This window comes from Trichosurus vulpecula, chromosome 1 (assembly GCF_011100635.1).
Source record: "Trichosurus vulpecula isolate mTriVul1 chromosome 1, mTriVul1.pri, whole genome shotgun sequence".
NCBI classification, from domain to species: Eukaryota; Metazoa; Chordata; class Mammalia; order Diprotodontia; family Phalangeridae; genus Trichosurus; species Trichosurus vulpecula.
This window is the reverse complement of record NC_050573.1, coordinates 273296413-273323150: the sequence shown is the minus strand read 5'-3', so window position 1 is coordinate 273323150 and position 26738 is coordinate 273296413. Positions and strand designations below refer to the sequence as shown.

The 26738-nt window shown below is 39.4% G+C and overlaps 1 protein-coding gene and 1 pseudogene across 5 annotated transcripts in view; one reads left to right on the top strand and one right to left on the bottom strand.

Annotated features, from left to right (window-relative positions):
* Positions 1-32: 32 nt before the first annotated feature.
* On the bottom strand, positions 33-26005 carry LOC118836982 (annotated as a pseudogene).
* The window catches only part of LOC118858687 (thymocyte selection-associated high mobility group box protein TOX-like), a 144594-nt gene continuing 143705 nt past the window's right edge, over positions 25850-26738 (top strand). For 4 of the 5 annotated variants that reach the window (XR_005010949.1, XM_036769311.1, XM_036769296.1 and 1 more), the window contains exon 1: positions 25891-26052. The gene's annotated coding sequence lies outside the window, so the exon portion shown is untranslated. Of the gene's footprint in view, positions 26053-26738 lie in introns of all 5 variants that reach the window. The other variant, XM_036769286.1, reaches the window with a different exon arrangement.

The window sequence follows — 26738 nt, the reverse complement described above, 5'->3', positions numbered from 1 at the left end:
GACTACTGCTGGCACATGCTGGTAGCCTGCTTTCACTTCTTGGCCTTGCCTTGGGCTGCCACAGCCCCCATGGCTTTGAGCACAGTCTCTTCATCCCCGAGGGACTGTATGGGCTTGATGGGGTTCAGATTCTTGTCCAACTCATACACGATGGGAATGCCAATGAGCAAATTCAGCTCCATGATTGCCTCTTCAGACAGACCCTCAAGATGTTTGACAATCCCTGGAAGACTATTGCCATGAGCTGCAATCAGAACATGTTTTCCTTCCTTAACCTGGAGTACAATTTCTTCATTCCAGAACGGTAGAGCCTGGGCAATGGTGCCTTTCAGGCTCTCACAGGAAGGCAACTGATCCTCAGTCAGATCTGCATAGCGAAAGTCCTTGCTGATGTTGCTGTAGAAGGGGTGGTCAGGCTCCATTGGAGGTGGTAGGATGTCATAGGATAGTCGCCAGATCTTCCCCTGGGCCTCACCATGCTTAGCAGCTGTCTCTGCTTTGTTGAGGCCTGTCACACCTCCATGGTGCTGCTCACTGAGGCCCCAAGTCCTCACTAACCAGCATCTTGCAGGGCTTGTCCTCCACACTTGGCCTCCTGGGGCTCAGGCCTGCATTGTACCAGCTGCTGAAGCAGCTCTCCAGTTTCCAGGCACTCTTTCTATGCCAGATTGGGGCAGCAGGTATGGAGGAGACCAGCTCACAGGTGAGCATACACTGAGATTCAGGTGGAGCTTACAGCCTCAATTGGGCTCAATTACAGCTCCTCAATTGGGGCTCCGCCCTACCCACCCTCACCTGATCCAACCATTGTGGAGTGCAATGTGGAAGTATCCCCAAAGAGTTATAAAACCATATGTATGTGTATATATATCTATATCTATATCTATCTATCTATATCTATCTATCTATATATATATATCTGTATATCTATCTATCTATATCTATATCTATATCTATATCTATATCTATATCTATATCTATATATATGCCCTTTGGCCCAAATATTATACCTGTTTCCCAAAGTGATTAGGGGAAAAAGAAAAAAAAAACTTATATGTTGTACAATATTTATAGTAACTGCTGCCCTACCATCCCTCCACCAAGTGGGGCAGAACATAATTCAAGTTTCCCTCCATTTTTCGAACATTCTTTTTCAGCACCTGTATTTGGGAATCTGATCTGTGTTGAGAGGGGTTAACAGGGAGAGGGAGAGCGTCTCTGAAACAGGAGAGTTGCAGGGGATCTCTGGTTTAAACAATCTTTTCTCTTTTTATGGTCAGAAATGTCAAGGAAGAGGTTGCTATAAGATGCAAATCATTTACCTATTTTTTTTCTTACTTCACTCTGAGATTACTTCCAATCTAGCTGCCTTCCTTCATTTGCCCTAGAACAATGAAGCTATTAATCTTGCCATTTACTTTTAACTTTTATAAAATTTAATCCTTATTTTTTCCTTAAAACAAATTCGACAGAGTAGTACCTCATAACTAACAAAGATACTTCAGAAGGGACTAAGTTCCTGGAATTACCCCAAAGACTCGGGAGTTCTCTCCTGCAATCTTAAAATGATTAATTTCCAAACTCCTTAATCTACCAAGATGTTTTTAGCAGTTCTGAAATTTTGATTATATGACTTTATTTTTATAATTCCAACATAGCCAAAACCAAAATGACAGGAAAAAAGGTGCCTTACAGGGTTGGGTTTTTTTTCTGTCTTTTCTTATAACCTAATCTCCCTCTTAAAGCCTAAAGTGGAGGTCAGTTCTACTTACTGGGATGTTTACTTCAACTATGAAAATTCATTAATCTTTCCCAGTGTTGTAGACTTTGTGGCTACAGCCGTTTGAAGTTTTTCAGGCTGGCTGCATTTTAAATCTTTCAAGGTAACAGAATCTAGCACAACACAAATACAACACAGACATTTTACATTTTACATTTTATGAAGACATAGACAGATAAAATGACAAGACAGATACAAACAGCAGGCTAGCTCACCACACAAACATGACAGACAGTCTTAACAAAGCACACAATTACAATTAACCAGTTCAGCGGAGACACGCAAGTTACTGAGGTGTACACAGTTGCAAATTTAACAAGTGCATTTAATAAGGGTGTGGAGGCACTCGGAGAGGCCAATTAACCAGAGGTGTGCAGTTAGGAAAGAATAACCTTACCGGAGTGATCTGGAATGAAACAGGTCAAGGGAGGGGCCCTCAGGTTTTCTTCACAAAGAACATCAAGCTGAGCCAAGGTGAAGCTCAGAGGATTGCAGCAGAGACAAAAGTGAGGATTCACTAGACCAGGGGGAGGGAGCTAGACTCTGGAGAAATAAATTTCCAGTAGTGCCTAGTCTGTTCCCATTGGTACTAGAGTCCAATGGCCTGGTTCTGTATTCAATCCCACTTCTGACACCCATCAATGTCACCTGGGCCAGAACTGGCCTCTAATCTGTGGGTGGCCAGAGACAAACAAAGCGGGCTAGAGACAGGAGAGTCAGGAATCAAACAGAAGTTTAATTTCAAAGTGAAGAAAATGCTTGCAAGCAGAAATCCTTCTAAGAAGGAGGGCTTATGGCTTATGGCAGGGGTAGGGTTTTTAATCATGAAAACCACAAAAAGACAGGACCCAACACAGTCATTCTTAGGTCTTGAGTCAATAGTTCTCATAGTTGGCATTTTGGGGGACAATACCAGAGTTCTTGAGTCCTGTGGGAAGTCTCTAAGTTATTAGAATCATTGAGCCATGTGACTGTCTCAAGTCATAAGGGTCATTGACCCTTGTGATTGTTCAGCGGGGTATAGAACCAGAGTTAGCACGGTGGGAACAGGAGTGTAGCACCTGGTTTGGCTCACTTGGCAGTTGCAGGGATTGTTTCAGTTGTCAGGAGATGTGAATGATCATTTTCTGCTGCAGCATGTTGGCCGCAGTTTCATCTCTCAGGTTAGGATCCCCTGGGAAATAGGGAAATCATAAATCCCAATTCTGAGGTTTTACTGTGGCTGATATCATCCAGAGAATGAGTGCAAAGGATTGTTGTTATGCCTGGAAAACAAGGTGTATTCTAATATTTTGACAATGCCTTTGATACCTTCCCCTTCTTCAGATGCCTTGAGAATCAGTACTAAAATTTGTTTCACCTCTACCACAAACTTCTTTGTTTTCTTGATCTAGTCTTACAGTTGTTCCCATCTTTTTTTCTTTACTGTCATTTCCACTTCCTCTGTAAATAAATATATTTATGTATATGTGTACATATATATATACACACACACATACACACCCCTGTAATTATGTGTGTATATATGTATTTATATATACATATACATACACACATAAATAAATCTGTGTGTATATATGTACATATATGTGTGTGTGTGTGTGTGTGTGTGTGTGTATATATGTATATGTATATATATACATATATACACACACACACACATATACACACACATGGCAGTATTTAGAATTTGATGGCCAAATGTGGTTGCTCCATGGACCTTAATAGTGAAAAAAGTTTGTTATAAAAATACCTTCAGAAGATGGCAGCTGGAAAGCAGGGACTTGCCTAGGGCTCTCCCCCAAGACCCTCCAAATGCTGATAAAAAATGACTGAACAAATTCTAGAACTGCAGAACCCACAAAATAGCAGAGGGAAGCAGGGTTCCAGCCCCGGATAGCCTGGATGGTCACTGGGTAAGGTCTATCGCGCTCGGAGCTGGGAGCAGAGCCCAGCGTGGGCTGTGCCTGGACCAACCGGACCAGGAGCTGGATGGACCAGGCCCTAGCGCCCTGAATCAGTCAGCTGTGGCAGTTACCAGACTTCTCAACCCACAAACACCAAAGACAACAGAGAAGGTTAGTGCGAAAAGCTGAGGGGACAGAATGAAAGGAGTTGGAGGTTCGGCCACCACCCTGGGGGCTGCGGGGGTGGTGCAGCTACAGAACTACAGCTGCAGTTGCTTCTGGACCCAGGCGCACCTGGTGGGAGGAATTAAGTGGCGGATCACAGCAGGAGTGCAGAACCTGCTTAAGATCTGAGTCGCAGTCCGAGTTGGTGGTTCTTGGGGGAGGAGGAGTGCTGGTGTGGCAGAGCTTGCTGTATAGAAATAGCTCTGAAAACAACAGCACAACCCCTCAAGCTTGGGACAAAGTAATCTATACTCTGCAAGCGGTCATACCCCAACAAAAAACTCAAGGGTCAAGTAATTGGCTGGGAACATGGCCAGGCAGCGAAAACGGACTCAGATTCAGACTCAGACTTTGGAATCTTTCTTTGGTGACAAAGAAGACCAAAACATACAGCCAGAAGAAGTCAACAAAGTCAAAGAGCCTACATCAAAAGCCTCCGAGAAAAACATGAACTGGCCTCAGGCCGTGGAAGAGCTCAAAAACGATTCGGAAAAAGCAAGTTAGAGAAGTAGAGGAAAAATTGGGAAGAGAAATGAGAATGATGTGAGAACCATGAAAAACAAGTCAATGACTTGCTAAAGGAGACCTAAAAAAATACTGAAGAAAACAACACCTTAAAAAATAGACTAACTCAAATGGCAAAAGAGCTGCAAAAAGCCAATAAGAAGAAGAATGCCTTAAAAGGCAGAATTAGCCAAATGGAAAAGGAGGTTCAAAAGACCACTGAAGAAAATACCACCTTAAAAATTAGATTGGAGCAAGTGGAAGCTAGTGATGTGATGAGAAATCAAGATATTATAAAACAGAACCAAAGGAATGAAAAAATGGAAGACAATGTGAAATATCTCATTGGAAAAACCACTGACCTTGAAAATAGATCCAGGAGAGATAATTTAAAAATTATTGGACTACCTGAAAGCCATGATCAAGAAAAGAGCCTAGACATCATCTTTCAAGAAATTATCAAGGAGAACTGCCCTGATATTCTAGAACTAGAGGGTAAAATAGAAATTGAAAGAATCCACTGATGGCCTCCTGAAAAAGATCCCAAAAAGAAAACTCCTAGGAATATTGTTGCCAAATTCCAGAGTTCCCAGATCAAGGAGAAAATAATGCAAGCAGCCAGAAAGATACAATTTGAGTATTGTGGAAACACAATCAGAATAATACAAGATCTAGCAGCTTCTACATTAAGGGATTGAAGGGCTTGGAATATGATATTCCAGAGGTCAATGGAGCTAGGATTAAAACCAAGAATCACCTACCCAGCAAAACTGAATATCATGCTCCAAGGCAAAATAAGGATTTTCAATAAAATAGAGGACTTTCAAGCTTTCTCAGTGAAAAGACCAGAGCTGAATAGAAAATTTGACTTTCAAACACAAGAATCAAGAGAAGCATGAAAACGTAAACAAGAAAGAGAAATCACAAGGGACTTAACTAAAGTTGTTTACATTCCTACATGGAAAGATGATGTGTATAATTTATGAGACCTCAGTATTAGGGTAGCTGAAGGGAATATACATATATAGTGAGACAGAGGACACAGGGTGAGTTGCATATGAAGGGATGATATCTAAAAAAATAAAATCAAATTAAGGGATGAGAGAGGAATATATTGAGAGAGGGAGAAAGGGAGAGATAGAATGGGGTAAATTATCTTGCATAAAAGTGGCAAGAAAAAGCAGTTCTGTTGGGAGGGAAGAGGGAGCAGGTGAGGGGGAATGAGTGAATCTTGCTCTCATTGGACTTGACTTTGTCCCTGCCTTGAAGCAGCTGTATTACTCACTGCATGTGTGTAACCATTTTCTCTACGGAAATAAATGCCCTCTATAATGATATTCCATCTAGCATCATTATTACCCAGAATATGTATGAGGTAGCTACTCTGCTATTCATAGTTAAATACTAGCATATATCCAGGGCCATTGCCAGTTGTCCTGACCTATGTCTTGCCATTGGACTCTGATGATTCTGGAGGAGAAAGTGAAGCTGATGACTTTCCACAGCCCTGCCTCACTTAAATCCAACTCACTTGCAAGTCAAGACATCATACTCCTATTGTCATTGGTCCTCTTTGAGAATGAAGGACAAACAACAATCTATGAATAGTACTAGCTGTACCAGGGACCCAAATGGCCAGTTCTAGTTGGCCAATGCTACTATTTCCTTCTCCTCCTCTTCTTCTTCCTCTTCTTCTTCTTTCTCCTCTCTCTCCCTTTCCTCCATCCTCCTTCTCTTCTCCCTCTGTCCATGTGTGTTGGTAAGCAAAATGGCCTTTGTTTTCTTTGAGTAGCTCAGTGTATTTCATTGAGCCTTGCTGGGTGCTGGGCCCCAGGCCCAGAGCCCCATTGGGTGTGGAACCTATGTGGGTGCGGATTGGTGACTGGGGTGGGGCCCAAGATGGGGCTGGCTAAGGGGAGGTGTTAACTCCAGAGCCATGCCCTATTGGGTGTTAACCTAATCTATGTGGATGTGAACCTCCCAGGGTCCTAAGGGGAGGGGCCAACTCAAGAACCAATCACCAGAGCCTGGGCTGTGGTCATTCAGACGACGCTTGATGATGTCAAAAACTCTACAAGAGGAGAGAAGACAGCTGGAAGATCCTTTTCTGTTGGAGCTCTACCTGCAGCAGTGGTGGTGAGCGTGACTCTGGGCCAGCCTTGTGCTGAGCTCCCAGGCTGAACCTAGATGTTGGTAACTATGAATTGTATTGGGTCTGTCTGTTGATATTTGTAATTTGTTTGTAATTTGCTCTGAAGTTTAGGGTGCTGGTCTCTTCCCCTGAACTGAGTGAATGCTATTTGTATGCTAAATTAAAGTAAGCTTGTCAACCCCTTTAACCTTGCTTTCCTTGGTTAAGCAGATCAAAAGAACCTGTGCTTTCCCAGCGTGCTGGCAGCTTTCCGGGTGCTGGCTGTGGGTGGATTTTACACCCCCACAGAAGCTGCCAGCCCGATTGTGGAAACACCATGTGGGGAGTTATATCCTTACATGTGGTTTTGATCACTTATACTTGGCAAGATATCTTGGAATTTGGGGACTAGATTTTTCCCCTTCATTTATTTATTCTATTTTTTTTCCTCAAAAAACTGGGACAATTAACTTATTTGTCCCGTGTAGTTTTCATTCCTGATTTCTTGAAATATAGCTTTGATAAACCAGGATTTGATAAAGCCCATTGGGATTCAAATGGAGCCACTTAACTATGCCTTCAAATCCAAATCACTCTGGCTCTCACTAACTGACCAATAATAGCCCCAGCCCAACCAGGTTCATTGTTTGGGTTTTAATGGCTCAGAGGGAGTATAAATAGTAATTGTTTCTGTTCGGCTAGAAACTTGGAGGGTCTTCCCCTTCCACACTGATTCTTTTAAGGAAGTTAAACTAGGCCATCTTTTGACTCAATTATAACCTAGCCTTTAATCACTGAATGAGTGTCACCTCAGACAAACTGAGGCCTGGGATAGACCTTAGCTTTGCACAACCCTGGCTTGCTTAAATCCAGTTCTCTTGCAAGTCAAGACATCACCCTCCAGACGTCATTGAGCCTCTTCCAGAGCAAAAGATGAACAACAGAAGCATTGAGATAGCTTTGCTTAGTTGAATTTCTTACTAAGTGTTTTTTTAACTTGTGTGTGGCACAGATTTACGAATTAAAGAATTAAAGCAAGGCATCTCAAGGTGAAAGTAGAAAGGAAATTTTATTACAATCCCATGGGAAAGGGCAACTGAGGCACCAAGTGCACCCCAAGGGTCCTCTCGGTGTCAGAGTGCACCAGACACAGAAAATTCAGGTGTTTTTATAGGTACCTAACTGCAATTCCCCCTCCCAACCTCCTTCTTTTCAGTGTGAAGACGCAAGCTTGAGGGTACAATATGGATGCGATAAATCTACCCTGGTGACAATGGCAAAGAACAAATGGTATGGTTATTTTTGACAAGCAGGTGATGCATCATTCTTACATCTTAAGTGATAAATCTACCTCAGTAACAATGACAATGAACAAATGGTTTGGTTGTCTGTGATAAGCAGAAGCCAGTTGTTCGTTGCCTCATCTTCACATCTGTGGCAAACTAGCCTTTCCCACCACCCTTGCTTCTGCAACAGATGCTGTCCATCACACTTATATCTGGGACGGATATCCCCCAGCACCCTTACATCTGTCTCCCATCATACTTATACCTAACTGGTCTTTCTGACCAGTTCTTACATGGCTACATTGCACCTGGCTTTCCGGCTTTTCATCCATTCTTCTTCTGAGCTGAGGGTCTCTTATCCTGGGGTCAGCACACAGGAGGTGAGCATTCTGTGTCCTATCCTTATTCTCAGAGGATTTTACGGTTGCTGACTTATTCATCTCTAGCCTTCTTTCTTTCGGGCCTCTCGCCCTTAGGCCTCTTGCCAAGGATGTGAGCATCCTGTGTCCTATTTTTATTCTCGGGGGATCCTACAGTTACTAACTCGTCTTCCCATGGTCACTAACTTGTGTTACAGAAAAACTTAAGTAGAAAGCTGAAGTTTAGATTTCATGAGAGGCCTTACTATCTTACTTATTCCTATTTATTCAATTTGTCCTTTTTATGAGAGGTCTTCACTTGTTCCACTCACTTGTTTTTTCTCTTTTGTTTGATGAGACAGCTATATTAGTATTCTTCCATCATACATTTCCATTACATTGTAGATTAAGCATTTACTAATTAAGACAGTTGGGGGGGCATTATTTCTTCATTATGGCATTTGATTTATACCAGGGAAATTTATATACATAGTCATAATAGGAATTGATATTCTTTCTTCTATCCATTTGTCATTTTTTTGTCACCAACAATTTGTTCTTTTTTTTCTGGCTGATCCAACACTTTTTTTTGTAATTAATGAATTAATTTTTAGTTTTCAACATTCACTTCCATAAGATTTTGAAGAATATGGCCTTGTATGTGTCTCTGTGTGTGGTAGCAAAGAATTGGAAATATAGTGGGTACCTGTCAATTTTGGAGAAGCTGAACATACAGTGATATATATGTTCAACACTCCCTCTGGGCTACCTCCCTAACACAACATTCACATTTTTGCAGGCTGGATCCTTAAGGAAGTGACTACCATTTGTTCAAGGGTATATTCTTCATCTTTCTTGTGTCATGCACTCCTTTAGCAGCCCAGAAAAGTTTGCGGACCGCTTCTCAGAATGTTTTTTAATATATGGTATTACAAAAGAAAACAATTATATGGAATAGAGCTATCACAATATTAAAAACAACAAAAAAATAAGACCACATACCCCAGGTTAAGAACCCTTGGTACAGTTTATTGTTCTGCTCTTCTAACACTATAATTAACAAACTCCATTGTTGTATTCACATTAATAGCCAATATATACAACTCGCTTCTAGCAAAGGTTTTACATAAACCTTTTCTAAAGGTTTTTTTTACATAAACCTTTACTAAAGGTTTTACACAAAACTTTACTAAAGGTTTTTTTTTTTACATAAACCTTTACTAAATGTTTTACATAAACCATCTAGGCAGCGCAGTAGACAGAGTGCCAGGACTGGAATCCAGAATACTTAACTTCAATCTAGCCTCAAACACTTACTAACTGTGTGACCTTGGGCAAGTCATTTAGCCCTTATTTGCCTCAGTTTCCCTATCTGTAAAATAGGGATAATAATAGCACCTACTTCCCAGGGTTGTTGTGAGGATCAAATGAGATATTAATTTTTTTTCAGAGGGGGGAAGGCAGGGCAATTGGGGTTAAGTGACTTGCCCAAGGTGACATGGCTAGTAATTGTGTCAAGTGTCTGAGGCTGGATTTGAACTCAGGTCCTCCTGACTCTAGGGCCGGTGCTCTACTCACTGCGCCACCTAGCTGCCCCTGAGATAATAATTATAAAGCACTTAGCACAGTACCTGGCACATATTAAGTGCTATAAAAACATTACTTTTTATTATTATTACTATTATTAATATTATTAGCCTGGGAAAATTGCCACAAATACACACAGCATCCATGTGAAGCATATACATAAATAATGAAGAAGTAGTAGGTGCTTATTAAATATTTATTGAATTAATGTTTTTAGGCTCAAAAGCATCCTGACAAAGTCCCCGTGGAACTCATCCAATAGGGTCCCTTCTGATTCAAGGCAAGACAGAAGAGGATGTCACATTTTGGCATCTAGTAGAGGGCAGATGTGATGCCAGCCTACATCGGTGAAATATTGTTTGGGAGCAAGGTGACTCAAAAACTAAACTTACCTTCTTCCCCTTCAAACTGGTTCCTCTTCCTGAGTCAGTGGCACCAAACTTCTCCTTACCATTCAGGCTTGAAACCTGAGTCACCTTTGACTTCTTGCTCTTGCATTCCCCTAATACTGAATTAATTCACCAAGTCTATTTATTTTTCTCAGTGTTTCTCTTATTCTTTTCTAAGCCTACTACTATCATCTTATATATATTCTTATACTTTCATGCCTAGAGTACCCTTTTCTTTCCATACCTCCTATTTTCATCATGGTATTCCACTGATCAAAATACCTCAATGCCTTCCTCTCCCAACAGATAAAGTTCCAAGTCTTTTACCTGACATTTAAGGTCTACTACAATCTAGGCCCAAACAACCTTCCTAACCTTATCTCTAGCTACTTTCTTGTACAAACATTGAAGGTTTTTCATCAGGGAAGTGACATGGTGGAGAGGAATGAATATGAGTCATATTGAAATAAAAAATCAGTGGACCATCTGCCAAACTATTCTCTGATACTCCTCTCTATACATAGCTCTGAACCTAAATAATACTTCTTTTTGCCTATCCAAATCTCATGTATCTTTCAAGATTCACAGCTCAAGTCTCTTCTCTATAACTTCTCAGACTACTCAACAAATGCTCTGACCTTCTTATGAAGCCAAAGCATATATTATTTATGCTCCTTATTTAGAAATTAATCATGTACTGATCCACAGCAGCTCTTATAGCCTAGATTTTAGGTTGAGAACAGAACCTATCTGTAGTGAGAATAAATTTATTGCCTTGATAAAACTGACTCCATTTTGTTTTAAGCCTCCATTTTGTGACAAGTTATATAAATTTCTTTTCTATAATAAAGACTTGAGTGATATAGTTTGGCAGTAACATATGTCCCCCCTAATTTAGTAAATAGCTAATAATGTTTGCATATCCCAAATTTTGTAAATAGCTACTAATGATATGCTCCCCAGATTTGATAAACAACTATTATAGACATGTGTTCCCTAGATTTGGTATGCAACTGATAAATACTTGCTAATGATTCTAGATTTAGTTGATAGTTTCTATTCATCTAAGTTTGATAATCAATCACCAATTTGAATTTGATTGTAACCAGCTAACACCCATATCTAGAACCAATAAAAATCCATAAGAGATGCCCAGTCTTCAGCCTGACCTTGGGTGGCAACTGAGGCTGTCTCCACTCTGACCAGCAGAAAGGGAACCTTAGTACTGAATACCAGTACAAGACATATTTACTAAGAAGCTCTAGGAAATCTGGTAGTTCATATTGTCTAATAGATAATAAAGTAATGTTTGCATTCATTTGATTACTAAAGTTTGTTCGATAGCATTGAGAAAGATTAAGTCTAAATAGTTTTTCCTTCATACTAGATAACACAAGTATTAGTATATTGGTTTTGCACATGAACTTGTTTCACCCTTTTTCATATACCCCATAATTCCTGTCACACTGCCCTATACCTAGTAGGAACAAAATAAATGTGCTGTCATCCTAAAACCGTATCATATGCTGCTACTCACTGAACAGTTTTGGATTATAGCTCTTCCTGATTCTCCTTTCTGTTCAGGTATCTACTGAGTACCTACTCTGAGCAAGATGCATGAGATACAAGGCAGTCCAAAAAATGGGCTCTACCCTTTGTTCTAGGACTTTTGGACCAGCTCAGAGTTCAGGTTCAAATATGGCTTTAGGGCACGTTCAATTAGAAGCCTCGGAAAAAGTAAACCAATCATTGTTATACCTGGATTGTCAGGCATTAGGGGTATTATCCTGTACCCCTAGAATTTAAAAACCACTCAAAAATGTGTGGCACAGATTTACGAATTAAAGAATTAAAGCAGAGACATCTCAAAGTGAAAGTAGAAAGGAAATTTTATTATGATTCCACGGGAAAGGGCAACTGAGGCCCCAAGAGCACCCCAAGGGTCCTCTCAGTGTCAGAGCACATCAGACACAGAAAATTTGGGTGTTTATATAGGTCCCTAACCGCAATATCCCCTCCCAACCTCCTTCTTCTTGGCTTAAAGACACAAGCTTTGAGGGTACAATCTGGATGGGACGAATCTACCCAGCAACAATGGCAGAGGACAAATGGTATTGTTATTTTTGACAAGCAGTGACACACCATTCTTACATCTTAAGTGATAAATCTACCTCAGTGACAATGACAATGAACAAATGGTTTGGTTGTCTGTGATAAGCAGAAGCCAGTTGTTCGTTGCCTCATCTTCACATCTGTGGCAAACTAGCCTTTCCCACCACCCTTGCTTCTGCAACGGATGCAGTCCATCACCCTTACATCTGGGACGGATATCCCCCAGCACCCTTACATTTATCTCTCATCATTCTTACACCTAACTGGTCTTGCACGTCTACGTTGCACCTGGCTTTCCAGCTTTTCATCCATTCTTCTTCTGAGCTGAGGGTCCCTTATCCTGGGGTCAATGCACAGGAGGTGAGCATCCTGTGTCCTATCCTTATTCTCAGAGGATTTTATGGTTGCTGACTTATTCACCTCTAGCCTTCTTTCTTGGGCCTCTTGCCCTTAGGTAAATACACAGGATGTGAGCATCCTGTGTCTATTTTTATTCTTGGGGGAATCCTATGTTTACTAACTTGTCTTCCCATGGTCACTAACTTGTCTTACAGAAAAACTTAAGTAGAAAGCTGAAGTTTAGATTTCATGAGAGGCCTTACTATCTTACTTATTCCTATTTATTTAATACGTCCCTTTTTATGAGAGGTCTTCACTCATTCCACTCAGAAGGATCTGTGGTCTCATCAATTTGGCTGATCCCTCTAATACTACAGATTTCCACCTATTCACTCCTGCCCATCCTGCATGATTCTTGTCCAAGTCCTCCAAGGGACTCCAAAGTTTGCTCCAAAGGGTCAATGAATGAGCTGGGGGCCTCCCCCACTTTCTTCTGATTTTACAGTTAGAGATACCAGTCTGTTTAGCTATCATCCCTTGTCATCATCATGTGACCAGTACATCTTTTTCTATTGTTCATTGCCCTTCTGACATCTTTTACTCTGTTCTTTGAAGTCCATTTTTTGTTAAATGTTGTCACAGCCTGCTTGATGGACCATTCATTCTTTATTGACCTCTCTGTAACATTAATTTTCATTTCTTCAGAGATGGTTGTGCTCTGTGTCTTAAAGTTCCTTTTATTGACATTTTTTATTTTTACATTACCTTCATTTCAGAATATAACTACCTATCTACCCTACTCAGTGAACTATCCTTGTAACAAAAAATCAAAAAAGAGGCCAGTTATGTCATAAAGCCCTAGGACAATACTGATAGCATATTGGTATTTAAAAGATAGGCATACATTTTAAATAAAATTCTGTCAAACAAATTATAGCAGTTCATTCAGGAAATCATTCATCATGGCTGATTTGGACTTATACCAAGGGCACAAGGATGGTTCAGCATTGGGAAGACAATCAACACAATCAATCATATTAAAAATAAAAACATCCAAACCCACATGATTATCTCACTAGATGAAGGAAAAGGCTTTGACAAAGTATGACACTCATTTATGTTAAAATAAAAATCTACACATTATAGGAATACATGGACCATTTTTAACACATAAAAATTATCTATTTAAAAATAAAAGCATTCAGTGCCATACCAATCAAACTACCAAAGGATTACTTTAGAGAGCTTAAAAAATAAAAATTAGGGGCAGCTAGGTGGCACAGTGAGTAGAGCACTGGCCCTGGAGTCAGGAAGACCTAAGTTCAAATTAAGTCTCAGACACTTGACACACTTACTAGCTGTGTGACCTTGGGCAAGCAACTTTAAAGGGGTCAACGATCTTCTTTAACTACATAAAATACAAACAGAGGAAATACAGAGGAGAGAAATGAAGACCAACAGACAGGGCTCTACTGCCTGAATCAAAACGATATTGCTATATGTGCTTTAGATTCACTACTGGGTCGAGAGAGCCTTTACCTCTGAACAGTCAGGGAGCTCTGAACATATGGCCCCTCAGAGTCTTGACCAGGGAATCACAAGATCTTTCTTGTAAGTGAGCCCCCAAAGCAAAAGCTCACCTCTCAGAATATATACTCTTTCAGCTAATAGGCTCAGAGCCAGAACCCTCCTGACTCAGTGCCTAACAGCAAAAGGTGTGTAAGCTTTCCTACAAGCAAGCAAGCTTCCCTTAATGGGCTGTACATGAGGCCTACTGATGGGCGGGGAAGATCTTATTCCCCATTAACCTTACACTATTTGACAAAAACTACTGGGGAAACCTAAAAACAGTGGGGCCAAAATGCTGTTGCTTATCCTTTGTTTTCAAAGAGAACCAGTAACATCATGAGATGATGTTTTGACTCACATGTGAATTGGATTTAAGTGAGATATAGCTACAGTCGTCAGCCTCACTCTCTCTTCCAGAGTCATAAAAGTCCAGTGGCAGGACAAAAGTCAGGATGACTGTTGATGGCCCAGGGTGCAGTGGATGACCTTGGTGTCTTTGATGTCTTACCAAGTTCTAAACACTCTACAATGCCTGTCTCAGCTGCCTTTGTGTCCATTGGAACAAATTGTTCTCATCTGCCTATTCCACCAGGACCAATCTCCATGTGCTTGGGGCAGACATCTCCCTCCCTAAGTCATTGACAGATCTGAGGCCTGCTGGTCACCCTCAACTTGGTTTAGCCTATCTGTTGAGACAGTTTTACTGGTGTGTGGCTGCCACACATGCTGCAGCTTCTTGGAACCACAAGTAAGAGTTACGTGATAGGCGTACACCAAAGATGGATGAGCAGCCCCGAAAAGTGCTAGGCAAGTCCTTACACCAGAAGTCCTAGTCCTCCCTGGATACCCCACACACCCAAAATAGACTTATACTAATATCTCTTACTATAGACAGGATAAGCTCTAAATTGGTACAGGAATTAGATAGGGTGACATCATAAGCAAATTTGAAGAGCACAGTCATATTTTTAAAAATACTCCAAATAACTAATAACCAAATAAATATAAATGAGTTTCTACCTCATATCCATTAAGATTCATTAAGATGACAAAAAAGGAAAATGACAAATTATGGAAGGGCTGAGGGAAAATAGGTACAATAATACAATGGGCTGTGAATTCACTGAACCATTCTGGAAAGCAGTTTGTAACTATGCCCCAAAAGATACTAAATTGTGCATACTCTTTAACCCAATGATACTGTCATTAGGTCTATACCTCAAAGAGATCAAGGAAAGAAGAAGAGGCCCTATGTACACAAAAATATTTCTAGCAGCTCTTTCTGTAATGATAAAGAATTGGAAACTGAGGAGATGCCCATCAACTAGGGAATGGCTCAAAAAACTATGTAATACAAATATGATGGAATCCTATTTTGACATGGGAAATGATGAAGGGAACACTAGTATGAACTGAGAGAAAATGAAGTGAGAACCAGAAAAGTAATTTATACAATAAAAATAGTATTGTAAAAATAATCAACTTTGAAAGACTTAGTAACTGTAATCAGCACGATGATCAACCATAATTCTAGAGGACTCATGATGAAACATACTATCCACCTCTAGACAGAGAGCCAATGGAGTCAGAGGGCAGCATGAAGTGTATTTTCTTCTCTTTCTCTCTTTCCTACTTTCTTTCTTTTTGGATAGAGCTAATGTGGAAATTGTTTTACATAACTGTACAAATTCATAATGAATTTTGTTTTTCTTGCCTTCTCAATAGAAGGGCGAAGGGGAAAAGAGATGGAGGGAATTCAGAACTGGAAACAAAATAAAACTGAATGTAAAAATAAAAACAAAAGCAAATATCACATGCAATATGAACCTTCCTCTCCCCAAAAAGGACATGGTAATTATTTGATATAGTTATTTGATAAAGTTCTAGAAATGCTAATAATAGAAATAAGACAAGAGAAAGAAATGAAAGGCACAAAGATAGGTAAAGATGAGATGAAATCATACCTATTTGCTGATGATTTGATGGCTTACTTGAAAATCTTAGAGGATCATCAAAGATACTAATCAAGATAATTAATACTTTCAATAAAATTGTAGACTATAAAAATAAATCCTCAAAAAACAACTACATTTTGTCAATCCTTGGGAATCTCTGGGCTCCTACATTGTTCTGACTAGTAGTTTCTAACTGCCCTTCCCCGTCTCAAGGTCAATCTTTGGGAGTCTTTGCTCTGGGCAGTAGTTTTTGTCTCCAAGAAGACTTCAGAATACCTCCGCTATTTCTAACTACCCCTGCTCCTAGACAGAGATAATCTCAGAGACACCTCTGTGACATTCCCACCTGCAGTTTGGCTGTTCTATGCATCCTGGCTATACTCCCTCCTTCTGTTTCCTATGACTAAACTCCATAAGAATCTCTTTTTCCCCTTTCTCTTTGAACAGCACTGTCTAAGCAAGGCAGTGACTGTTCTGAATTGCTATTCCTCAATGCTGAATAAATGCCTCACTAAATTTACTGATCACCTAGCTGGTCCAAATTTTCATCCAGGTCCTCATATTGTTGTCAGAAGTGGGAGTTGAAGGAGGACATCCATGGACAGCAGCTGACTCAGCCCTGTGAGTCTGATACCAAGACAGATCCATTGTGTCTATCTAGGGCCCAAGATCTAAAATGTACTTTGGTAAGTCCTGTCACAGATTTCTGAATTCCCACCTTGGTTGAATTCTCTGAGGATTTATTTGAAGGTTTCTGGTGACTAATCATTAAAGTTTGCTTATGGGTAATTTGGTCTCCTGGTATGGCAATGGGTAGCTGTCCTCCAGGACGGTCACTGGTTATATGGGGCTGCCAATCATATGGTTGCTGCTGCAGATAACTGCAAGAATGGCAAAAGACAATATAATCTTGCATTTGAGATCATATCTAGACAAGGCAGGGTTCTCCATCAAAAGTATCCAAAGAGACAAATTCTTTGTTATCCAGAAAACTGTAAATGAGGATCTGACTCTAAATGAACCACATTTATGGCTAATTTTTGTCAAATTCTGGGATTTGTATATGTGTGTATACACACACACATAAACATATATATATATATATATATATATATATATATATATATATATATATATATGTATATATGCCCCAGAATTTGACATAAAAGGGGGACTTTCATTTGCTTTCATTTGTGCATGCAAAATTATTTTTAAGGAGGCTGCAGTCTTTGTGTCTGTCTTTGTGGCGTGCTTTTTTTTGTGTTGTGTGCTGTGTGTATATGTATTTGTGTGTCTGTGTGTGAGTTAGCACAGCCTCTGGAGATAGGTAGTAAAGCAGGTAAGGAGAAGTAACTTTTATATTGAGGCCACTGTCTCAAAGATGTTGTTCTGTTTGTGTTTTTCTGTGCCCAAGTTTGTGTCTCTCAAAGTCTGTGTGTGTCTGCAACTGTGAGAACAGAGTTTAGAAGGAAAATACTTTGCTGGCAAATCTACCTCTGTGTCTTATAATTTGCTTTTTTAGTCCTTTAAGCCTTCAGAACAATTGTCTCTTTCTCTTTACATTCCTGAAATCTGAGGAAGCTTTGGAGAGTGTGGAGGGAGAGACGGATTTCTCTCAGACTGTTTTTCTATTATAGACTAATTAGAAACTGAGTTTACTACTGAAATGTAAGTTCACTACTGTGAATTCCTGAATTTTGGTTTAAATGTTTTTATAAATGCTGAACTACTCTAGCCAATTTGCTATAAATTAACATTCTTTAGAATTTGTTTTAAGAGAAATCAGAGCACCCTTTCCCCACTGCCTCTGAATGATAGATTTATTGTTTTATATCCAGGAAAGAAAGGTTATTTTACTGATATGGGAAAAGCGAGCTTGTAAAAAGAAAAGTTTGTGTGAACCAAGGACCAGCCAAAAAGTAAATGGGGTTTGATTAGAAAATCTAGTTAGATACTTGGAGAGTCCTACAAACTACAGTTTAGCACTGATCAATTTAGAAGTCATTTTTTGTATTGGTGTGTATGTTTTGAAATTAGAAATTTTGTTGTAATTTATATGAGATGTTACTCATTTTTATAGTAGATTATATATTTGAATCTTAAGAACTGTCTTAATTCTTGACTCCTAAAAGAGAAGTTTAAGAAAGCAAATTGAAATGTGATATTTATTTTGAAAAATTCTTTGTGTTACTTCTGTGAACAATATACCAGAACTTAATTTTTATTCAAACAGACCAAGTTTCTGTAAGCTGTTGCAGGTTTTATAATTGCTAAAAACAACTTAAAGGATTTTTGGCGCCTCCATATTTTAGGGAATAACAGAATTACAACTGGCCATAATTCAACATTTTAATTGTTATAGGTATATTAATAGTCATATTACATCTTGAGAATAAAAATATTTACCAAATCACTGATTTTGTTTAAAAACTGTGTATGCTAATATTATAAATTAATATTCTTTTGATACCATTTGGAAAATATCTCCAGGTGTAATTGAATTTAGTCTGGTCTTCTTCTGAGGGAAATGTATTTTTCCTAGTAAGATGTTTATTATAAGTCAGAATTTATGCTACTATTTGGCATTAAGACAAAGTGTTAAAAAATTGTATGGATCTGTTTGCACGGATTTTGTAGATTATATGATCTTAAAAACAAGTTACCTCAAGTTTATCTATTTGTTCTGTGGATAAAAATAATGGCTAACATGAATTTGGTTTGTTGTTTTGTTGTTGCTGTTTGTCCTTCCTTCTTGAAGAGGGCCAATGACACCAGGAGTGTGATGTCTTGACTTGCAAGTGAATTAAATTTAAGTGAGGCAGGGCTATGCAACATCACTAACCTCACTCTCTCCTCTGGAGCCATCTTGGTCTAGTGGCAGGATATAAATCAAGATGACTGGAGAGGGCCCTAGATGCAGTGGGAAACCTTGGCCTTTTTAAGCTAAAGTCTTTCCCAGGTATCAGTTTGTCTGAAGTCACAACCATTATTGATTGAGGCTAGGTAAGAAATGAGGCAAAAAAAAATGGCCTCTTTCATCCACTCGAAAAAGGAAAAGAAAAGAAAAGAAATCAATCTGGAAGGGGAAGATCCTCAGGGTTTCTGGCCACAACAGAAGCAATCAATATTTTATACTCACTATGAGCCATCAAAACCCAAAACAATGACCAAGAGAGGCTGTTATTGGCCAATCAGTGAAAGCCAGAGTGATTTGAGTTTAAGGCATGGTCAGGTATCTCCATTTGAATCTCAATGGGATTTACAAAAGCCTAGTTTTCCAGTGCTCTATTTCAAGAAATCATAAATGAGACAACATGGGGAAAATGAGTTAATTATCCCAGTTTTTTTAAAGGACAGAAAAATCACCATGTTAGACCTATTGTTAAAATGGTAATTACTTTTAAAATCTGGATTCTTTTAAATTAAATTGTTATAGATTCATTTGTTAAAAAAAATGATATAAATTATTTGAAACAGTTCATTTAGAAATGCAATAGATATTTATGTTCTTACTATGGGTTTGATATAGCAGAAATCTCTAATATGTCCTCATCTGCAAAAAGCAGAATCCTAAGATCTTACCAGCCTTGCTAACAGTTTAAAGTAATTATGTTTGAGAAATATTGCTCAGTGTTACACTCCTGTAACAGACTAAGCACTATTTTAAGACCTCATGCTGAGGTTCAGTACAATGATTTAATTTTAGTTGAAATCACAAAAGCTAAGGGATTTAATTGCTATTCTTACCTATGGAACCACACTACCTTAACTTCTTGGTCTGCTGCAAGTGAAGTGAGAGAAGCATCTAGTAGCTGTGCTCACCCACCTTTTCAGAGCTTTGTAGGAAGCTCATCTATAGATTGCCTAGCATCAGACCTTGCCCATGCCCTCCTATCAAGCATTTTATGAATGTGGTCTATTGGGATCTCTGGTGCTCTATCTTGTTTCTTTGTATGGTGCAAATTGAGAATCAACTCTTTTTGTGTTCTGTGAAAACTTTCAAGTATTTCTGGCTGAGGAAGAAGGGTCACACCCTGCCAGTATGAGGCCTAACTCCTTAGAGCTTTTTTGCCTGGGCCAAATATGTTTTCTACCCAGAATCTTAAAGTGAGAAATTCTAACAGCAATGGCTTACAATATTTAGCTCAGAAAATTCACAGTTATGAATTTCACCTGGTAAAGTGAAAAAAATCACCTGGTGATTTTTCTGATGAATCTGGTTGTTGCAAATACCGTATCCTGAACAACTAAGTAAATGAGTATTTGGCCTTGTTATCTACCTGTTTATGGTTATCTCTATTTGTGTAAAGAACAAAATGTATATAAATACATTTCCTACTAATCTTAATGTGGAATTTATTTGTCCAATGTGAATTCATCTACAGCATGATATATTTTCCTATTTGGGATAATTACTCAGAATTTATTACCAATTCCTGTTACCTTTGTTTTTCAGTTTAAAGGGTGTGGCCCCTACTTACTTTTTGCTAATTGGATCTGTGATGAAATGTGTTGTACTAATACCTTTCCAACCTGAGAGGATTGTGATTTTAAAAGCCATTTGTGATAGCCAGGTTTGGGGAACTTTATCAACCCTGTGAAAAAAATTTATGTATTGGTTTATTTACAGGACAGGATCCCCATCTCCCATTACAATCCCTCCTTGAATGAGAGAAAAAATATTTTTAATGTGTATTTATGGTACAGAAGTTAATCATGTGCTAATTTGTGGTTATGATAATTATGAAGATATATTTGGAATATTCTGTACTATAGTTATATCTTAAACCAATTTAGCAGACTCTACTCTGGATCTTTTTTTTTTTGCTTTGAAAGGGTTAATATACAATATATTAATTTTTAATGACTGCCTTTTTTATATCAGGATGAGTTTCAAACTGTTTTTGAGAAAGAGAAACACTAGTAGAAAAGAATGTTAAGTAAACTCTCTTTTGTCATTTTTTTAGACCTGATAAATTTTTATGTGCTAGCTAATTTATTGCATCCAGTTGAGTGTGTTGATAACAATTGTGTCTAGCCAAACTATGCTTAGGGAGGCTTTGTTGTTTGAGGTGAAACCTTTTGGGATCCTGAATTTTCTTTCTAAGTTTCATTTTCAGGTTTGTTGTATCCTTGGTCAAATGTTTCACTTCTTCATGAAAATGAGAACAGATCAATGGGAGCGAAATCTGTGATTATTTTTCCTTGGAAATAAGGTTGGGAAGGTGACCTTGGAAAGGCTAAGGTTGAACCCTCCTGACTCAGTTTCCCATACAAGAAATCTTCCCACCTAGTTAATTCTGAACCTGGCTGTGGTATCCTGTCATACATTTGACTGCTTATACTATTCTTACCTGAAATCAAATGGAACTGAAGATACTTTACCTTGTCATATATCTGTGTCCTTGAACTCAGGCCTGGAGGACCAGTGTTGGTGCTGTTATGATCTTTCTAACAAGAGGAAGTTAAGCTGTGATTTTTCTGATGAGTCTGGTTGTTGTAATACCATATCCTGAACAACTAAGTGAATGACTATTTGGCTTTGTCATCTACCTGTCTGTACTTATCTATATTTGTGTACTGAAAAAAGTCCTTCAATTTTTCAGGATAATTAGATGATGATGTAAGACTTTGTAGAACTGAAATATGAATCTATTAGTTGCTTATGTTTAAATAAGAGACATCTTCAGTTTTGTTTTAGTGAAAAGAATTTTAGTGCAATCAGTTTCCTTAGAGGAGAGTAACGTATGGTGTATTTTGTGTTACCTCAAAGAAAAAGGTCACTTTAATTGAGGTTTATTATTTAATTTGGGGTTAACAACTATTTGTAGAGCATGTCTTATAGTACACACATGTTTTACTATATATATATAAAACTTATTTGATATGCATTGTTTTGAACTTGTCTGAGTTTTTATCCAGGTCCACAATTACTAGGAAACAAAATCAAAGAGGCAATAATAGAAAGGGAAATCTCATTGAAAATATCTATAAGATGCATAAATAGACTGACAATCAAGTTACCAAATCACACAAAACACTTGAGTAGATCCAATTACAAAGTGCTTCTTAAAAAAATAAAGAACAACTTAAATCACTGCAGGAATATTCAGTACTCATGGCTGGGCTGTGTCAATAAAATAAAAATGACAATACTACTAAAATTTACATTTTTAATACTACATCAATTAAATGATCAAATGGATATTTCATAGATCTTGATAAAATAATAACAAAATTCACTTAGAAAAATAAAAGATCTAGAATATCAAGGGAAAAGATAAGAAGTAGAAGATAAAGGGGAAATTATACTTCCAGACCTCAAAATAACATAAAGCAGCATCATCAAAACTATCTGGTCTTGTTTAAAAAGCAGAAAGTTAAATCAATGGAACAGACTAGATCAGAAACAATGGAATCCAATAACCTAATAAACCTGAAAATATAAATTATGTAGGAAAGAACTCCCTATGTTATTAAAAACAGCTAGAAAAACTAGAAAGCATTTTGGCAGAAAATGGGCTTAGAGAACATCTTATGCCACATTCTACAATACATTTTAAATGGTATGTGACCTTAATGTTAACAATAATACTATGAAAAAATTAGAATAGGAAATCAAGCCTTCTCTCTGCTATAGGTAGGAGATGTGTTCTTAATCAAAGATAAAATAGATCACTTTGGTTACATGAACCTGTAAAGCTTCTGTACAGACAAAATTAATGCATCCAAGGTAAGAAGGGAAGCGGTTGAATGGGAAAGAAATATTTTTGTCAAATTTTCCTGATAAGGGTTTGCTAACCAAGCTAAATAAACAGTTAAAAGATACAGATATGCAATGTGTGTGTGTGTGTGTGTGTGTGTGTGTGTGTGTGTGTGTGTGTATAGGTAAGTGGTCAAAGGACATTAAGAGGCAGGGACTGTGGGAAGATAGGCATACTAGTACTTTGTTGAAGCAGCTGTGAAACTGAACAACTATTTTGCAAAGGTGTTGGGAATTATGCAAATAAAATAACTAAAATGTCTATACCCTTTGACTCAGAGATTCTGTTACTGGCTTAAAACCAAGGGAGGGCATCGATTAAAAAAAAGTCCCCAAGTATATCAGAATACTTGTAACAGCATTTTTTGTGATAGCAAAGAAATGGGGGGGTGTAGATACCCATAGGTTAGGAAATGGCTAAATGAATTGCAGTATATGAATGTAATGAAATACTACAGTGCTATGAAAAACGATGAATACAGAGATGTATGAAAACACCTACATGAACTAATGTAAAGTAAGCCAAGTGGAGGTAACAACATAGATGATTATAAAAATGTAAATGGAAAGAACTACTGTACACACAAATTAAAAGTGAATTTTGCAAAATTATAAAGAACAAACATGGCTCAAAAGAAATTTTAGGAAAAGACTCTTGAATCTTTGCACCTCCCTTTGCAGAGGTGAGAGGTCCACAAATGTTGCCCACTGCACATATTTCAAGATTTTTCCCATTTTTTTTCTCTTTAAAAAATAATACTATTTGTTATATGGGCTCTCTGAGAGAGGGAGGGAAAAAGTTACTGGGGAAATTATGATGGTATGAAAAACAAAAGAAAAACAAACTATGATGATATTAAAAAAACATTAATAAAATTTGTTTTAAAAAAGAGTGGAGCTTGTTTTCTGGGAGATGTTTGGGGAGCTCTACAATTTCCCAAAGGTATAATCCTTCCTGCTTTCCTGTTCAATTCTGAGCCCAACTTCTTGTTGAGTGGAACGAGTGAAGACCTCTCATAAAAAGAGACAAATTAAATAAATAGAAATAAGTTCCATTTCTCTACTTAGATATTTTCCTTTCTGTAAAGCCATTTCTCTACTTAGATGTTTTCCTTTCTATAGGCAAAGCTAGTGACCGTGAGGCCCCAAGGATGAGAATAGGACACAGGATGCTCACATCCTGTGTATTTACCCAATGGTGAGAAGCCTGAAAGAAAGAAGGGTTGAGGTGAATAAGTCGGCAACCATAAAATCCTCTGAGAGTAAGGATAGGACACAGGATGCTCACCTCCTATGTATTGACCCCAGGATGAGGGACCCCCAGTTTGGGAGAAGAATGGATGAAAAGCCAGAAAGCCAGGTGCAATGTAAACGTGCAAGACCAGTTGGGTGTAAGAATGATGGGAGACAAGGCGTAAGGGTGCTGGGGAGATCCGTCACAGATGTAAGGGTGATGGTAGGCATCCGTTGCAGAAGCAAGGGTGGTGGGAAAGGCTAGTCTGCCACAGATGTGAAGATGAGGTAACCAACAACTGGCTTCTGCCTGTCACAGATAACCAAACCATTTGCTCATTGTCATTGTCATTAAGATAGATTTATCACTTCAGATTGATGGGAGAATGGGATAAGAATGGTGGGAAGGTTGTGTCCATCACCTGCTTGTCAAAAATAACCATACTACTTGTTCTTTGCCATTGTCACTGGGTAGATTTATCACGTCCAGATTGTACCCTCAAAGCTTATGTCTTCAAGCTGAGAGGAAGGAGGTTGGGAGGGGGAATTGCGGTTAGAGACCTATATAAACACCCCAATTCTCTGTGTCCAGCAGGCTCTGACACTGAGAGGTGCCTGGAGTTGCCCTTTCCCGCGGGATCGTAATAAGTTTTCCTTTCTACTTTCACCTTGAGATGCCTCTGCTTTAATTATTGGATTCGTAAATCCATACCACACATTGTCCCTTATACTATCTTCTCCAGATACTCCGGATACCATGCTAATATACAAGCATTGCCCATTAATCTACGTGCTATGATCTATCGTTTTATTTCTCAGGAATCCAACAAAAGTCCTACTTCATCGGCTTCCTCTGAGAATACTTGTTTATTAATTTGACCAACTATATTTACAACCAAGCATTAGGTAGCAATCTACAAAATGATCTCCCAGTGGCAATCTTGATTTTAAAAGTAGCTTCAAAACTTCCCCTGTAGGTCACTATCCATCTTCTATAACGGGGTTAAGTCTAGTAACTTTAAAAAAAAATGGATAACTATTCAAAATATTCGGTTTCCTTTTCAATAGTATTCTTTTTTACCTTATGCTTTTAAAAACATTATTCTGAGGCTTCAGTAAAATGCCCAAAGGGTCCATGACACAAAAAAAAAAAGTTAAGAAGGAGGGCCAAAGAAAGTTCCTGGGGAAATGGTGATATAAAAACAAAGCAAAACAAAACAACAAAAAAACTATGATGACATAAAAACATTTTTTTTTAATTGAGTGGAGTTTGTTTCCGGGAGAAATTAGGAAAGGAGTCCCCTGCTCTCGAAGGGATGCAGTAAAATATACAGTAAATATAAATGCGGCAATGCAGTCGTCGTAACTATCTCCGGAATGCTCTGAGCTTCAGCAGGAAGGTGACAGTGACCAAGGCCACCTGAAACCCAGGGAAGCCCCTCCGCGATAGGACTGCATTGATGACTCAGTGAGAAAGAAAAGAGGCTGTGCCCTCGCACGCGACCTCGGTTGCGGCCCCGCTCCCCCCCACCATCGTTTCTCGCTCCTTCTCTCCCTCTCCTGCCGGACCCAGGCTGAGCCGGTTCGGCCTCGCTCCCTCACACAGGGGCACAGAGGTGCGCTCAAGCCGCCTCGCGCGGGGACTCCCTCAGTCCCCAGCCCACAAGGAGCGGAGAAGGGATGCGAACCAGGGCGCGCGCCTGCGCGCCTGGGGGCTGCTTGGGCGTACGGGCTGGGAGGGGGAAGGGAGTTAGGAGCGCCACCTTCTTCTTCCTCCCGGAGGTCCGTGGCTTCTGCCTCTGCTCGCCTCCGGTCGCTCTCTGGCTCTTCGAGGGATCGCCAAGCACGGGGGACCATGGCTTTCATCCGCAAGAAGCCCCGGGAGCAATAGCTGCTGCTTTACTCCGAGAGGGGTGAGTGACCTTTCGGCCGAGAGTGCGGGGTGCGGCAGGAGGCGGGGAGCGTGGGGGGGCTGGGCTGGAGGCAGAGGAGGAGCGCCGACGGTCCAGTCGACACCTCCCCCGGCTGCTGGAATCCGCAGGCTTCGCCTGGAGTGGGGAGCGGGAGAACCTCCTCTCCCAAAGTCTTGGGGGCGGGGAGAGGAGCGGCTGCACCCGCCCCCCACACCTGGAGGCGCAAAGCAGACCCCTTTAAATGCCCCGGGGTGGTGATAGCATCCTAGATTGAGCCCGGAGGGACCTTGGAAGTTTTCCCACCCAGTTCACTCATTTTAGAACTGATTCCCACAGGGCTGAAGTGATTTGTTCAGGATCTGAGAGCAGTAATGGAATTGGAACCCCAAACCTCAGACTCCGAATCTGGCTCTTACGCAAGTCAAGTCAGCAAGGATTTGTTACTGGCTGCTGTGTGACAGGCGTTGTGCTGAGCGTTGGGGAATAACATGACAGGCAAAAAAGCTGGGGGAAAAAAAAAAACAAAACAACAAAACCAACCAGTCTGGTTAAGCTCACAGCCTACTGGGGAGATAACGTGGAAACAGCTATGTACAAACAAGACTGATCCCATATAAATTGGAGATAATTTCAGAGATAAAGCACCAAAATTAAGGAGGACTGGAACAGGCTTCTTGCATGACATG